This window comes from Acinonyx jubatus, chromosome C1, assembly GCF_027475565.1.
Source record: "Acinonyx jubatus isolate Ajub_Pintada_27869175 chromosome C1, VMU_Ajub_asm_v1.0, whole genome shotgun sequence".
Lineage (NCBI taxonomy): Eukaryota > Metazoa > Chordata > Mammalia > Carnivora > Felidae > Acinonyx > Acinonyx jubatus.
In genome coordinates, this window is record NC_069381.1 from 123257742 (window position 1) to 123274619 (window position 16878).

Here is a 16878-nt window from a genome sequence, read left to right on the forward strand (position 1 = left end):
TGGGCCACCAAGGGTAGATGTCTGGTTGTCTACATGCTGCCAGCATTGGTATAGCAAATGTCAACATAAGCAGCTGCTGTATGGGGGGTGGGGGGAGATTCTCCTCTATTGTGATCAGGGCCTGGGACCAAACATGACAGGAGAGAGGGAGAGACAGGAGTGCCCTGTGCTCCTGGAGAGGGCTGCATGCACAGAGCAGATAGCCTGAAGCCTGGGGAAAGGTGGAGAAAGAGATAGGCAGGAAGAGAGACACTGGATGAGTAATGGGGGAATTGGGAAAGTCCTAGGGAGTAAAAGGAAGAAACAGAGAGAGATGGGGTTAGAGAGAAACAAAGAGGAAGTACAAGGAGGAAATTAGGGACCTGGTCCAGGTACATGGACAGCGTGACATGGGCCAGGGGAGAGGGGATGTATAAAGTGGCTCTGAGTGATGGGGCAGAAAAGGCTGGTATCATGGGCATCAGAGTTCCATGACTCCAAGACTCCAACTTCTCAGGGGCCAAGCTCTGCAGAGGCCATTGCATTTGAAAAGATGGGTGTCCCTCATTTCTCCTGGAATTGTGGGGCTCAGCCCATGTTCTGTCATGGAGAGAAATGTCTTGAGGGAGAATGTGCTGCTCTTTGGCAGGTAAACTCCAGAGCCTGCCCTGTGGGGAGGTGACCCTGAGCCATCTCCCTCACTGCCCCAGGCCCTGCTGCAGTCCCACCCCCACCTCCAGCTGGCCTTCCTCATGTTCTGAGCCCAGGCATCAGGCATTGTGTTGCCCCCAAGTCCTGCAGGCTGGACCTGGCAGAGGTGGACTGCTGATATTGATAAAAAGTGTTTGACAATAAGGTCCATATTCTCCCTCTGGAACTAGCAACGTGCATCAAGATAGTGGGTTGCTATCCTCCTGTCCACTGCCAATCTGAGGATGCCAGATGGTAGGTGAACCCTTCAAAACACCATAGTCTTCTCTTACATCAAATTCAAAGACATTTTCTTCCCCTAGCTTTTTAATTCTGAAGAGATGGCGATTAGTAATTGAAGGCATAATGGTCCTATAGGAAATTGACCTATAAGACTGATGGACATTGTTTGATTCATCTATATCTCTAAAGCCCATTTCATTGAAAATATTAGCCAAGGATACTTACAGTAATCCATAACAGATGTATAGCTCCCTGTAAGTTGCATTCTGACCTTGTCATCTATGTGTCCATCAAAGACATTATTAGTGACTTTTCAGACAAGCTCTCAACATCAAGATGGTGATGTTAGAGAATCTGGTAGAAATGGAATTTCATAGATTCTAAATAAGGAATGATTTTTTATTAGTTTTACTTATTTTTGAGAGGCAGGGACAGAGCACGAGTGAGGGAGGGGCAGAGAGAGAGGGTGACACAGAATCCAAAGCAGGCTCCAGGCTCTGAGCTGACAGCACGGAGCCCAATGCGGGGCCAGAACTCACGAACTGTGAGATCACAACCCGAGCTGAAGCCAGACGCTCACCCGACTGAGCCACCCAGGCGCCCCAGAATGATTTTTTAATGTTTACTTTTTTCTTTTTTCAAGAGAGCTCCCCGCTGGGGAGCGGGGAGAGAGAGGGAGACACCGAATCTGAGGCAGGCTCCAGGCTCTGAGCTGTCAGCACAGAGCGGGACGTGGGGCTCAAACTCATGGATTGCAAGTCCATGACCTGAGTCGAGGTTGGACGCTTAACCGACTAAGCCACCCAGGCACCCCAGGAATGATTTTTTAATGGCAAAGAAGGAGAAACTAAAAATAGTGTAAAGGATGTCGATTTTTAATTGAAATATTGTTCACACATTTGTTGTATTAGTTTTAGGCATACATCGTATTATTCCATATGACTATAAATTGTGTGTACCTAACTACAAGTGTAGCTATCATGTGAAAGCATGCAACATTATTATTACAGGATTGACTCTATTCCATTGGCTGTACCTTGTATCCCTTGGACTTACTCCATAGCTGGAAGCCGGTATCTCTCTCTCAAAGGTGTCAATTCTTTATCTAACCTAAGTATTTTGGTGGTAAACACAATTACCTCTTGTTCAGTATGTGTAAATTGGCAGGCTATTTTTCTGTGAACATTGCTTAAAGCATTACAAATGATGTCATTACATAAATAAATGTGGTTTCATTTTTCACTCACTAGAAAGAAGGAAAAGATTTCTTAGTTTCCCAGGCCCTGTCACCAAGACCCTTCCCAATGTGGAGAACAGGCTTAGTTGCCCAGAACACCTTCTATCCCTCAGCTGAGCGACCAGGGCCTCAACATTGCAGGAATTCCCATGGTGGCCAGCAGAGAGTGCTCGACCACCACAAACTAGGAGGGGCCGGTTCCTCTGGGTGTGCGGTGATGGCCAGCAGAGGGCGCCCCATCAGCTTTTCTGACCCAGGGCACCTCAGAGCAGGAAGGGCTTCTGTCGCCCCCAGAGGACTTAGGGCCTTTGCTGCTGCCTCAGGACAGAGACCAGAGCTGCGTTTCCAGCAGGTTCTGAAACCCGACCCAGGGGAGACCTTGGGAGCCTTGCAGCAACTTGGTGTCTCCTGAGTCGCCAGAGAGAAGCTGCCTTGTTGCACTGAGTGTTGAGGAAGGGGCGCTGGGTGGCTTCCCTGGGGTGCGCTGGTTGGTCAGCAGCACAGGCCCTTGCATTTTCTGGGCTGTTCCCGTGTTTCATTCCTCACTTTCCCAGACAGTATTTGAGCAAGACGTATTTTACTAAAGGACCCGTGGATTGAGGGGTCTCATGACATCACATCATAGATGCTGTGGATGGTTTGTTCCAGATTCAGGCTTGTTTCCGCGGAGAAATCCTGACAGAAATTCAGAAGAACGGAGCTGCATTCAGTTAGGACGTGAAGGCATGAAATGCCCGTTTGTCTCAGGACCTTGTAGAAGAATGAGCTGGTAGCCACTTTCCGAGTCCTGCTGGAACCAGAGACCGAGGTAAGGGCACAAAATCATACATGCTTTTAAAAAATTTCATGTTTTTTTCCCAAACCTAGTGAAGTGATGGACAACTACAGAAAACCTGGTAGGTAGGTGTCATTCACCTTATGTTATTTTTTAATTTAAATTCCGGTTAGTAAAGATAGAGTGTAATATTAGTTTCAGGTGTACAATATAGAGCAACACTTTCACACATCACCCGGTACTTACCCCAGGTGCATGTCTTAATCCCCATCACCTGTTTCACCCATCCCCCACACCACTGTGGAAACCCTCAGTTTGTTTCCTAGTTAAGAGTCTGTTTGGGGCGCCTGGGTGGCTCAGTCGGTTAAGCGTCGGACTTCAGCTCAGGTCAGGATCTCGTGGTGCGTGAGTTCGAGCCCCGCGTCGGGCTCTGGGCTGATGGCTCAGAGCCTAGAGCCTGCTTCAGATTCTGTGTCTCCCTCTCTCTCTGCCCCTCCCCCGTTCATGCTCTGTCTCTCTCTGTCTCAAAAATAAATAAACTTAAAAAAAAAAAAAAAGCTGCTGAGGATTCAACTCAGTTAAAAAAAAAAAGTCTGTTTGTCACTGTCTCCTTTCCCTCCCCGCCCCCCTTTGTTTTGTTTCATTTCCATGTGTTAGTGAAATCATCTGGTACTTGTTTTTCTCTGACAGGCTTATTTCACCCAGCATAACATTCTCGCGCTCCATCCACCTCATGGCAAATGACAAGATTTCATGTTTTTATGGCCAAATAATATTCCATTCCATATACTACATCTCAGTTTATTCATCAGTTGATGGAAACTTAGGCAGTTTCCGTAACTTGGCTGTTGTAGAAAATGATGCTGTAAACATCAGGGTGCATGTATCCCTTTGAAATATTATTTTTGTATTCTCTGTGTAAATACCTTGTAGTGAAATTGCTGGATCATAAGCTAGTTCTATTTTCAATTTTTTTAGGAATCTCCATGATGTTTTCCAGAGTGGTTGCACCAGTTTGCATTCCTACCAATAGTGCAGGAGGTTTCCTTTTTCCCCACATCCTTGGCAACACCTGCTGTTTCATCATCCATTGATTTGAGTCATTCTGACAGATGTGATGAGTTATCTTATTGTACTTTTGAATTGTATTTCCCTGAAGATCAGTATTGCTGAGCATCTTTTCATGTGTCTCTTGGCTATCTGTATGTCTTCTTTGGGAAAATATCTATTCGTGTCCTCTGCCCATTTTTAATTGGATTTCTCATTTTTGGGGTGTGTATAACTTTATATATTTTGGACACTAACCCTTTATCAGATGTCATTTGCAAATATCATCATGCTGTAGGTTGTGTTTTAGTTTTGTTGATTATTTCTTTGGTGACAGAAGCTTTTTATTTTTACGAAGTCCCGTTATTTTTGCTTGTGTTTCCCTTACCTCAGGAGATAGATCTACAAAGACGTTTGTACAGCCAATGTCAAATAAGATACTGCCTGTGTTATCCTCTGGGACTTTAATGGTTTCAGGTTTACCACATAGGTCTTTATCCATGTTGGATTTATTTTTGTGTATGTTGTAAGAAAGTGGTCTGTTGTTGTTTTGTTTTGTTTTGCAGGTTGCTGTCTAGTTTTTCCAAAACCATATATTGAGGAGACTTTAAGTGTATTTATTTATTTTTGAGAGAGAGACAGAGTATGCAGAAGAGGGGCAGAGAGAAATGGAGAGAGAGAATCCCATGCAGGCTCTACATTGTCAGTGCAGAGGCCTACACGGGTTTCAAACTGATGAACCCTGAGATCATGACCTGAGCTGAATCCACGATTAGATGCTTCAGTGACTGAGACACCCATGTGCCCCAAGACTATCTTTTTTTCCATTGGATATTCTTTCCTGCTTTGTTGAGGATTAATTGACCATATAGGTGTGAGTTCATTTCTGGGTTCCATTCTATTGATCAATGTGTCTGTGCGTTTTTTTCTTTTTCTTTTTTTTTGCCAGTACCATACTGTTCTGATCACTACAGCTTTATAATAATATAAAGTCTGGAATCGTGATGTCTCCAGCTTTGCTTTTCTTCTTCAAGTTTGTTTTGGCTGTTTGGGGTCTTTTGTCATTGCATACAAATTTTGGGATTACTTGTTCTAGTTCTGTGACAAATGTTTTCTTAGTGTGATAGGGATTTCATTACATGTGTAGATTGTTTTGAGGAGTGTAGACATTTTAACAGTATTTGTTCTTCCCATCCATGAACATGAAATGTATTTTCATTTGTGTCCTCTTCCATTTCTTTCATCAGTGTTTCATAGCCTTTAGAGTATAGGTGTTTCATAGCCTTTAGAGTATAGGTCTTTCACCTCTTTGGTTAGGTTTCTTCCTGGTAGGTTGTGGTATTTGGTGCACCTGTCAATGGGATTGATTCCTTACTTTCTTTTAATTAATGATTCGTCTATAGAAACACAATCAATTTCTGTACATTGATTTCTGTATATTGTGACTTGTCGAATTCATATATCACTTCTAGCGATTTTTATGGGAATCTTTCATGTTTTCTATAGAGAGAATCATGTCAGTTACTAATAGCGAGAGTTCTACTTCTTCCTTGCTGATTTGGATGCCTCTTATTTCTTTTGTTGTCTGATTGCTGTGGCTAGGAATTCCAGTACTGTGTGGAGTAACAGTGGTGAGAGGGGTCATCCCTGCCTTGTTCCTGACCTTAGAGGAAAAGCTTTCAGTTTTTCCCCATTGAAGATGAGATTAGCTGTGGGTTTTTCATAGATGGCCTTTATTATGTGCAGGTATGTTGAGTCTCAATCTACTTTGCTGAGGATTTTTATCATGAATGAATGTGACATTTTGTCAAATGCTTTTCCTGCATCTGTTGAAAGCATCATATTGTTCTTATCCTTTCTTCTATTACTGTGGTGCATCATGTTGATTGATCTGTGAATGTGGAACCACCCTTGCAGCCCAGGAATATATCCCACTTGATTATGGTAAATGATTCTATTAATGTATTGTTGACTTTAATTTGAATGTATTTTAATGAGAATTTCTACATACATAGTCATCGAGCTATTGGTCTGCAATTTTATTTAAAAAAATTTTTTTAATATATTTTTAAATGTTTATTCATTTACTTAGAGTACATAAAGGTGAGGGAGGGCAGAGGGATGGGAGAGAGAGATTCCTGAGCATGCTCCACACTGTCAGCACAGGGTCCAATGTGGGGCTTGGACCCAGGATAATGACCTAATCCGAAGCTAAGAGTTGGACAGTCAACCGACTGAGCCACCCAGGCGCCCCTGCAGTTTTCAGTTTTAGTGGAGTCTTTATCTGGTTTTGGTATCAGGGTAATGATGGCCTGATAGCATGAATTTGTAAGTTTTCCTTCTTTTTTATTTTTCGTAATAATTCGAGAAGAATAGATATTACCTCTTGTTTAAATGTTTGGTAGAATTCATCAGTGAAGCCAGCTTGCCCTGAACTCTTCTTGTGTTGGGGAGATATTTTTTTTATTACTGATTCAATTTCTTTCTGGTTTCAAATTTTATGTATCGTTTCAGTTTTGGTTTTCATTTTTATTTGTTTCAGTGTATTTTCTCACTGATTTCCTGGTTGACCCATTCATTTAGTAGCATGTTGCTTAACCTTCCTTTATTTGTAGCCTTTCTTTCTTACTTGCTTTCTTTCTTGCTTTTTTTTTTTTTTTTTTTTGTGGTTGACTTCAAGTTTCCTAGATTTGTGGTCAGAAAAGATGCCTGGTCTAATCTCTGTCTTTGGGTACCTGTTGAGGCCTGATTTGTGACCTAGAATGTGATTGATTCTGGAGAATGCCCCATGTGCACTTGAAAAGAATGTGCATTCTGTCATTTTAGTATGGAGTGTTCTGAATATATCTGTTAAACCCATCTGGTCCAGTGTGTCATTCAAAGCCATTGTTTTCTTATTGATTTTCTGTTCAGAGGTTCTTTCCATTGATGTGAGTGATGTGTTAAAGTCCTCTACTATCCTTACATTATTAGAAATGAGTTCCTTTATGTTGTTAATTGTTTTATATATTTGGTGATTGCCATGTTGGGTGCATAAAAGTTTACAATCGTTGGACCTTCCTGTTTGGTTGTCCCCTTTATTATGAGATCATGTCCATCTTCATCTCTTATTACAGCTTTATTTATTTTTTTTAATTTAAGTTTTAGTTGACATACAGTGCATTATTGGGTTCGGGAGCAGAATTCAGGGATTCATGAGGTACATACAACACCCAGTGCTCATCACAAGTGCCCTCCTTAATACCCATCTCCCACCCATCTCCCTCCATCAACCCTGTTTTTTCTCTATAATTAAGAGACTCAAATGGTTTGTTACCACTCTTCTCTTTTCCTGCCCTCTTCCCGTGTTTTCATCTATTTTGTTTCTTAAATTCCACATGAGTGAAATAATATATTTTTCTTTCTCTGATTGACATATTTCACTTAGCATAATACATTCTAGCTCTATCCACACCACTGCAAGTGGCAAGATTTCATTCTTTTTGATGGCTCAGTAATCCATTTTATGTATGTATATACATATATATGTATGTATGTGTATACATACACACACACACATACCCCATACTTTCTTTATACCTTCATCAGTTGATGGATATTTGGGCTTTCTTCATAGTTTAGCTATTGTTGATAATGCTGGTATAAATATTGGGTGCATGTAATTTCACTATTCGGTATTTACCCAAAGGGTACAAAAATACAGTCTTGGTTTTAAAGTTTATTTTGCCTGATATAAGAATTGCTCCTGGCTTTCTTTTGACATTATTGGCATGAGAAATGTTTCTTCATTCCCTCACTTTAAATCTGCAGGTGACTTTAGGTCCAAATAAGGCTTTGTACACAGCATCTAGACGGGTCTTGCTTTGTTTGTTTGTTTGTTTGTTTTTCTTTTTTTTCTTTTGTCCATTCTGACACCCTACCCAATGTCTTTTGATTGGAGCATTTAGTCCATTTACATTCAGAGTAACTATTTATAGATATACACTTAATGCCATTTTATTAGTTGTTTTGCCATTGTTTCTTGATGTTTTCTCTGATCCTTTGTTGTCTCTATCACTTTTGGTCTTTCATTTCCACTCAAAGAGTCCAATTTAAATATTCTTTTCTTTTGACTGGTATTACACTTATTTATTTATTTTTAATATTTCTTTTTTTTTTTTAATTTAAGCTCAAGTTAGTTATCTTATAGTGGAATACAGTTTCCAGAGAAGAATTTAGTGATTCATCAAGTACAAAAAATACCCAGTACTCATCCCAAGTACCCCACCCCCCCGGCCAGTGCCCGTCACCCATTTAACCCATTCCCCTATTCAGTAACCCTCCAGGAACCCTGAGTTTGTTCTCTGTATTTAAGAGTCTCTTATTGTTTGGCTCCCTCTCTGTATCTTATTTTTGCTTTCCTTTCACTATGTTCATCAGTTTTATTTCTTAAATTCCACAGACAAGAGAAATCATATGATGTGTGTCTTTCTCTGACATACTTTGCTTAGTTAGCATAATAGAATCCGGTTCCATCCATGTTGTTGCAAATAGCAAGAGTTCATTCTTTTTGATCGCCAAGTAATATTCCATTGTATAAATATACCTCATCTTCTTTATCCATTCATCAGTCAATGGTCATTTGGGCTCTTTGCATAACTTAGCTATTTTTGATAATGCTGCTTTAAACATTGGAGTGCATGTGCCACTTCGAGTCAACGTTTGTGTATCCTTTGGATAAATACCTGGTAGTGCAATTGTTGGGTCATTGTGTAGTTCTATTTTTAGTCTTTGTGATAAATCTCCATACTATTTTCCAGAGTGGCTACACCAGTTTGCATTCCCACCAGCATTGCAAAAGGGTTCCTTTTCTCTGCATCCTTGCCAACACCTTTTTTTTTCCTGAGATGTTAATTTTAGACATTCTGATAGGTGTGAGGGGATATCTCATTGTGGTTTTGATGATCTCATTGTGGCCAGTGATGACGAGTGAGGTTGAGCATTTTTTCATGTGTGACCAATCTGGATGTTATCTTTGTTAACATGTTATCTTCATGTCTTTTGCCCATTTCTTCACTGGATTATTTGGTTTTTGGGTGTTGAGTTTGATAAGTTCTTTATAGATTTTGGATACTAACCCTTTATCTGATATGTCACTTGCAAATATCTTATCCCATTCCATTCAGTTGCCTTTTAGTTTTGCTGATTGTGTCCTCTGCTGTGCAGAAGCTTTTTATCTTGAAGTCCCAATAGTTCATTTTTGTTTTTGTTTCCCTTGCTTCTGGAGACATGACAAGCAAGAAGTTGCTGCAGCCAGGATCAAAGAGGTAGGTTGCCTGTTTTCTCCTCTAGGATTTTGATGGTTTCCTGTCTTCCATTAGATCTTTCATCCTTTTTGAGTGTGTGTGTGTGTGTGTGTGTGTGTGTATGGTTTCAGAACATGGTCCACGTTCATTCTTCTCACTGTCCAGTTTTCCCAGTACCACTTGCTGAAGAGACTCTTTTTTTTCTATTGGATATTCTTTCCTGTTTTGTCAAAGATTAGTTGGCCATATGTTTGAGGGTCCGCTTCTGGGCTCCCTATTCTGTTCCATTGATTCATGTGTCTGTTTTTGTGCCCATACCACACTGTCTTGATGATTGCAGCTTTGTAATACACCATGAAGTCCAGAATTGTGATGTCTCCAGCTTTGTTTTTCTTTTTCAACATTACTTTGGCTATTCGGGGTCTTTTCTGGTTCCATACAAATTTTAGGATTGTTTGTTCTAGCTCTGTGAAGACTGCTGGTGTTATTTTCATAGGGATTGCATTGAATGTGTTGATTGCTTTGGGTAGTATTGACATTTTTCTTCCAATCCATGAGCATGGGATGTTTTTCCATTTCTTTGGGTCTTCTTCACTTTCTTTCATAGATTTTCTGTTAATTTTTTTAATGTTTATTTTTGAGAGAGAGAGAGCGTGCATGAGCAAGGGGAGGGGCAGAGAGAGAGGGAGACACAGAACCTGAAACAGGCTCCAGGCTCCGAGCTGTCAGCACAAAGCCCGGCATGGGGCTAGAACCCACAAACTGGGGGATCATGACCTGAGCTGAAGTTGGCGCTTAACCGACTGAGCCACCCAGGCGCCCCCCTGTTTTTTTCAGTGTACTGTATTTTACCTCTTTGGTTAGGTTTATCCCTAGGTATTTTATGGTTTTCAGTGCAACTGTAAATGAGATCAATTCCTTGATTTCTCTTTCTGCTGCTTCATTATTGGCATATAGAAATGCAATCAAATTCTGTATATTGATTTTATATCCTGAGGCTTTCCTGAATTCCTGTATGAGTCCTAGAGGTTTTTTGGTGGAGTCTTTTGGATTTTCCATGGAGAGTTCATGTCTGCAAGGAGGGAAAGTTTGACTCCTCCTTGCCAATTTGGACACCTTGTGTTTCTTTTTGTTGTCTGATTGCTGAGGCTAGGACTTCCAACAGTATGTTGCATAACAGTGGTGAGAGTGGACATCCCTGTCATGTTCCTAACCTTAAGGGGAAAGCTCTCAGTTTTTCCCCATTGAAGATGATATTAGCTGTGGGACTTTCATATCTGGACATTATGATGTTGAGGCACAATCCTTCTATCCCTCCTTTCATGAGGGTTTTTTTCATCAAGAAAGGATGCTGTATTTTGTCAAATGGTTTTTCTGCATCTATTGAGAGGATCATGTGGTTCTTATCCTTTCTTTTATCAATGTGATGTATCACATCCATTGATTTGCAGACATTGAATCATTTGTGCATCCCAGGAATAAACCCCACCTCATTGTGGGGATTAATTCTTTTTATGTATTGTTGGATCCGGTTTGCTGATTTTTGTTGAGAATTTTTACATCCAGTTTCATCAGGGAAATTGGTCTGTAGTTTTCCTTTTTAGTGGGGTCTTTGTCCAGTTTGGACTCAAGGCCATGCTGGCTTCATAGAATGAGTTTGGAAGTGTTCCTTCCATTTTTCTGGCCATGACCTTATCTTGTTCTTTCATTTGGGATGCATTCCTCTTGTCTTGGCATTTTGGCTGAGTATTTGCCTTCTCTGTGTTACAAAAGCTCATTATGTTACCTGCCTGTGAGATGAATGGCTTTATGAAGAGGAGGTCATCTAGTGTCCAGGGCCTGGCGGCAGCCAGTGTGGGAATTGCCTTGTTTCCAGCAAGTGGCTCTGTGTGTACAGTGGGGGGCAGAGGAGGGAAATGGCACCACCCAGCTCCTCTGTCCCAGCTCCTTTGTCCCCTCTTTGTGAACACTGCCTCTCAGGGATGCTCTCCAAGATGAGCATATAATCTCCCCACTGTGTGCACCAGCCACTGTACAGATTAGTTTCTATGCCACCTGCCTGCAAGTAGTTTGCTGCCTTCTCTCCAGAAGTAGGCCAGTGCCCTCAGGGCCCTCAGTGTTTGACTCTTGATCCTGGCTCAGATCATGACCTCGTGGTCGTGGGGTTCTCTCTCTCCCTGTCTTCCTGTCCATCCCTTGCATGTGCTCTCTGTCTCTCTCAAAATAAATAAACTTTAAAAAAATTAGTGGTACAAAATACCTTATTTAGGCAATATTGCTTCCCTGAGGGGAATGGCAGGGGTCTATCAGTTAAATTTCCAACACTGACTAGGAAATTCTTTGTTGACTGGTTAAAGGTTACATTCCTGCAGGAATGAAAATAGGTTTGGTGACATGGAACCTTAACATAAGTAACTCCATGATGGGCCTGTGATTTTTCTTAACCTTCCAAACCCAAATTTTTACACATCCATTTTTTATTAGAAAGATAGCCCTAAATAATATTTTAGCCATCTACTGCCAGCCCGATTTTCATATCCTGTGAAACTGTGACCATTTGCTAATCATAGATGAAGATCAACTCTGTGGCTCTAAGATCATTGTGGGTCTAAGTTACTTTGATCTATGTTACTAAGATCTTTGTGAGTCTAAGTTACTGATGGACTTTTGAAATCTTTGACACAGGGACCACAGCCAGGTTGCTGAGCCATCACTTAGGCACAGAAGCACCCTTTCCATGTCACCTCTCCCTGAAGCATTGCCTTTCCCTCTTGTACTTGTGGGTCTTGCCCTTTGGCAAGTCACATATCCTCATGCAAACCTGTCAAAGTGGCCCAGAGAAAGCTGCTTGCCTGTGACTGCCACTTCATGGTCACATCTTTTCCTTCTGAAACCCCTTGAACTTCCTATCATTGTTCTAGTCTTTGAATATCTCTTTGATTTGGAAATATTTGATTCTGTTGTATTCCTGCTAAAAATATGCATGAAAATATTAAAGCAAGGATTCTTTAGGATAAGTGAGCCAGTCACAATGATTCATCTGGCCGTTTGTACATTTTTTTTTTTTAATGTTCAGGCATGATGTGAAGTACATCCTGTAAAATCTGGGTATCATTCATTATCTAGGATAACCACCTTTACAGAAAGCCATTCAATGACATGCTCATTCAAGATCAGAAAAAACACTTAATTTACATACCACATAATACAGTGGTATATACATATGTTATTACCTTAAAATATGTAAAGTCGATGTTTCTTTGAATTGTATCTCATTGTGCATTCGGTTTTCCGTAACATGAATGCTATTACTTAAACAATAGTAAGAACAACAAGAATAGGTAAATGTCAATCACTAGCAACTAATACTAGAACTAGTTATATAATATTATGTGTTGAAAAAGTAAAACCATGATTACTAATCTTTTCATTCATGATGGGTTTCTAGTTACAAAAAAAAAATGAGAAGATAGTACTGAGATCTCCACATACATCAGACTATTTTCTGAATATTGATGTTATATGAGTTGGTACATTATCACAATCAATATCCCGAAGAGATACGGTATTATTAACTAAAGTTTATATGTTTACTCAGATTTCTTTGGTTTTAACCTCTTCTGTTCTAGACTCATCCCAGCTGGCACATTACATTCAATCATCCTGTCTCCTTAGGCTCCACCTGGTTATGACTATTTATAGATTTTCCATATTTTTCATAATCTGCAAAGTTTTGAGGGTACATCTGTAGAATGTATTTTGTAGAATGATCCTTGGTTGGGATATGTCTAACGTTTGTTCATATGCTTAGGCCAGAGTTAATGTGTTTTGGAGCAGAAGATCCAGAGGCATCATGCCATCCATAATTATCACTTCACATAAAGGATGTTTACTCTGAAGACTGGGGTCTTTTGTGGTTCCATACAAATTTTAGGGCTGTTCTAGTTCTGTGAAAAATGCTGCTGGTATTTTGATGGAGATTGCATTAATTGTGTCAATTGCTTTGGGAAGTATAGACATTTTCACAATATTTCTACTTCCGATCTATGAGCATGGAATGTCCTTCCATTTCTTTGTGTCATCTTGAATTTCTTTCATCACTGTTTTATAGTTTTCAGAGTATAGGTCACTCACCACTTTGGTCAGATTTATTCATAGGTATCTTATTTGGTGTGCAACTGTAAATGGGATGGTCTTCTTAATTTCTTTCTACTGCTTCATTGTTGTCTAGAAATGCTACAGATTTCTGTATGATTTTGTATCCTGTGACATTGCTGAATTCATTTATCAGTTCTAGCAGTTATTGGGTGGACTCTTTAGGGTTTTCTATATATACTGTCATGTAATCTGCAAAGTATGAAAGTTTCACTTCTTCCAGATTTGGATTTGTTATGTTTTGTCTGATTGCTCTGGCCTGGACTTTCAGTACTATGTTTATTAAAAGTGGTGAGAGTAAATATCCTTGTCTTCTTCCTGACCTTAGAGGAAAAGTTCTCAGATTTTCCCCACTAAGGATTATGCTAACTGCGGGGTTTTCACAGATAACCTTCATTATATTGATGTATGTTCCCTATAAACCTACTTTAGGGGGTTATAATTATGAATGGATGTTGTCCTTTGTCAAATGCTTTTTTCTGCATGTATTGATATGACTGTGGGTTTTTTTTTTTTTTGAAACATTCATTTTTGAAACACAGAGACAGAAGGTGAGTGGGGTAGGGGCAGAGAGAGAGGGAGACACCGAATTTGAAGCAGGCTCCAGGCTCTGAGCTGTCAGCAGAGAGCCCAATGAAAGGCTTGAGTCATGAACCATATGGTTATGACTTGAGCCAAGGTCGGACGCTTGAAGGAATGAGCCACCCAGGAGCCCCGATCATATGGTTCTTACCCTTTTTCCCAGTGATGTAATGCATTACAGTGATTGATTTGTGAATATGTAACCACCTTGCAGCTTTGGAACAAATCCACTTAATTGTGGTGAATGATTTTTTAAGGTATTTTTGAATTTGGTTGGTAGTATTTGAGAATTTTTTGCATCCATGTTCATCAGGGATATTGGCCTGGGGTTCTCTTTTTTAGTGGACTCTTTATCTGGTTTTGGTATCAGGGTAATGCTGGCCTCATAGAATGAATTTGGAAGTTTTCCATCATTTTTCATATTTTGGAATAGCTTAAGAATATGAGGTCTTAACCCTGTTTTAACTGTTTGGTGGAATTCACTTGTGAAGTCATCTGGTCCTAGACTTTTGATTGTTGAGAGTTTTTAGATTACTGACTCAATTTGTTTGCTGCCTATTGTTCTGTTCATGTTTTCTTTCTTTCTGTTTCAGTTTATGCAACTTATATGTTTCTAGGAATTTTTCTGTTTCTTGTAAATTGTCCAAATTTTTGACTTATAAGTTTTCATAATACTATCTTATGATTCTTTGTATTTCTGAGGTGTTGGTTGTGATTTCTCCTAATTTGTGATTTTGAGTCCTTTCTCTTTTTTTTCTATCTGATACAAGCATTGCTACCCTGGCTTTCTTTTGACATTCATTTACGTGATGTTTCTTGACATCCTCTGATTTTCATTCTGTAGGTGGCTTGAGGTCTAAAATGGGTCACTTGTAGACAACATATAAATCTGTTTTGTTTTTTCATCCATTTTTACACCCTATGTCTTTTTATTGGAGCAGTCATTCCATTTACCTTCAAAGGAATTATTGATTTATATGTATGTATTGCCATTTTATTACCTGTTTTGTTGTGGTGTCTAATGATTTTCTCGATCCTTTCTTGTCTTTCTCTCTTTCATGTTTTGCTGATTTACTTTAGTGATATATTTTGATTTCTTTCTCCTTATTCTTTGCATATTTATAAGTGGTTTTTGATATATGGTGACCATTAGGTTTTTACAGAATTTCTTTGCTTTTAGCTATTTGTATTAAGTTCATGGTCATTTACCTTTGAACCCATTATTTTCTCCTCCTTATGTTTTGGTACATGTTACTATATTTTATATCCATTTTTGTGAGTTCCTCAATTGATTTTTTACAGAAATATTCATTTCTACTGGATTTGTGTTTTCTACCTCTCCATTGTCACTTTTGGTCTCTCCTTTCCACTCAAAGAGTCCCTCTTAGTATTTCTTGCTGGACTGACTTAGTGGTGCAAACTCCTTTAGTTTTTGTTTGGGAAGCTCTATGTCTCCCTTCTATTCTGAATGACAGCCTTACTGGATAGAGTATTCTTGGCTGCTGATTTTTCCATTCAGCACTTTGAATATGTCATGTCACTTCCAAGCCATCTGGCTTGCCAAGATTCTGTTGACAAATCTGTAGCTGTCCTTTGGTGGCTGGGGGCTATGTACCAGGGCAACCAGGGGCTCAAGGCTGTGCACAGAGTATGTCAGTGGCTGGGGACATGTGGCTGGGTGAGACAGATGAGGGTAGCTGGGGGTGCACAGCTGGGTGCGGTGCAGATGGGCACAGTGTGCAGTGGCAGCTTTGCCTGCAGCTGGCCAGACAGGGTGTCCATGCAGTTTTGACAAAGTTTGCCCTGAGGCCAGCAGGCTTGGAGTGGGTGAGTCCCCCAGAGAACTCTTGGGACTGGCACACAGCTAGCACGTTAGGTAGCAAGTGTCTTTGCAGGTCCACTCCCTGGTAGGTGCCTCCATGCTTAATCTGGGGGTGGGGGAGAAAAATGGTGACTGTGAGCTCCCTCATTGTTGGAAAAGTCCCCCAACCACCCAGAAGTCAGCATGAACAGATCTGTCTCCTGTTGCCTTGGCATTGTGTAAAATGCCATGTTTCCATTGCCTCTCTACACAGGCAGGGACCTGCTCATCTCTCATCCTCCTGGATCACCCAGTGCTGGGCCAACTGACCTCCAAAGCTCCAGGATCCAAATTCAAGGGAATTCAGCCCCTCTGGTTTTAAAGCCAAATGTTCTGGGGATTAGTCTTCCCTGTGTGAGCTCCCTGGTGTGAGGGCTCACTTTCTCTGCCCTTCCTGCAGGCAGCTGCCCTCCACCTTTCTGACATTCCTCACCTTTCAGATACAGCTTCTATTTAGTTGTGGAGTTTGTTCTGCCACTCTTTGGATTGCTCTGTGGTTTATGGACTTGGATGTGGATGTTATGTAGTTGAAAACATGGGACAGGATGAGCTCAGGGTCCTCCTAACTCTGCTATTATTAATTTTTTAAATGTCTTCATTTTTTGGATTGTTGAGATATGGTCAGACAGACTCCTATCACCCATGCACTTCAGGATTAGAAAGGAACTTTCCCACATTTTCTTCAGTATTTTATGTTTGAAACTCTCTTTAATGAGGTGCAATTTACATATAACAAATAGCCTCAAGTTAAAGGGTATAATTTGATGAGACTTGATCTCATGGGTATAGCACCATGAAGTCACATGGTTTCTCTCTAAACCTTACATCACGATCCCTTTGTGTCTAGTACTAATGTTGCTTTGGAAGTAAGGACTACATTTTTTTTTACACGTTTTCGGATATTTCCCAGGTGTCTGAATGCCTGCACTGGGGTACTTCCTTTTCTGATAGACTGTATTCCCATAAGTATTGCAGTGGGTCTACCTTTGGACTTTATCCTGTGTTGTATCTTTCAGTCTGTTCA

General features: G+C 40.4%; 2 long non-coding RNA genes across 2 annotated transcripts in view; one reads left to right on the top strand and one right to left on the bottom strand.

Annotated features, from left to right (window-relative positions):
* Positions 1-2799: 2799 nt before the first annotated feature.
* LOC106978237 (uncharacterized) overlaps positions 2800-16878 on the bottom strand; it is a 76219-nt gene continuing 62140 nt past the window's right edge. The window contains exon 13 of the long non-coding RNA XR_008295289.1: positions 2800-2936. This is a non-coding gene — a long non-coding RNA (uncharacterized LOC106978237). The remainder of the gene's footprint in view (positions 2937-16878) is intronic.
* Positions 2824-16878, top strand: part of LOC113598246 (uncharacterized) — a 41449-nt gene continuing 27394 nt past the window's right edge. Inside the window, exon 1 of the long non-coding RNA XR_008295290.1 lies at positions 2824-2957. This is a non-coding gene — a long non-coding RNA (uncharacterized LOC113598246). The remainder of the gene's footprint in view (positions 2958-16878) is intronic.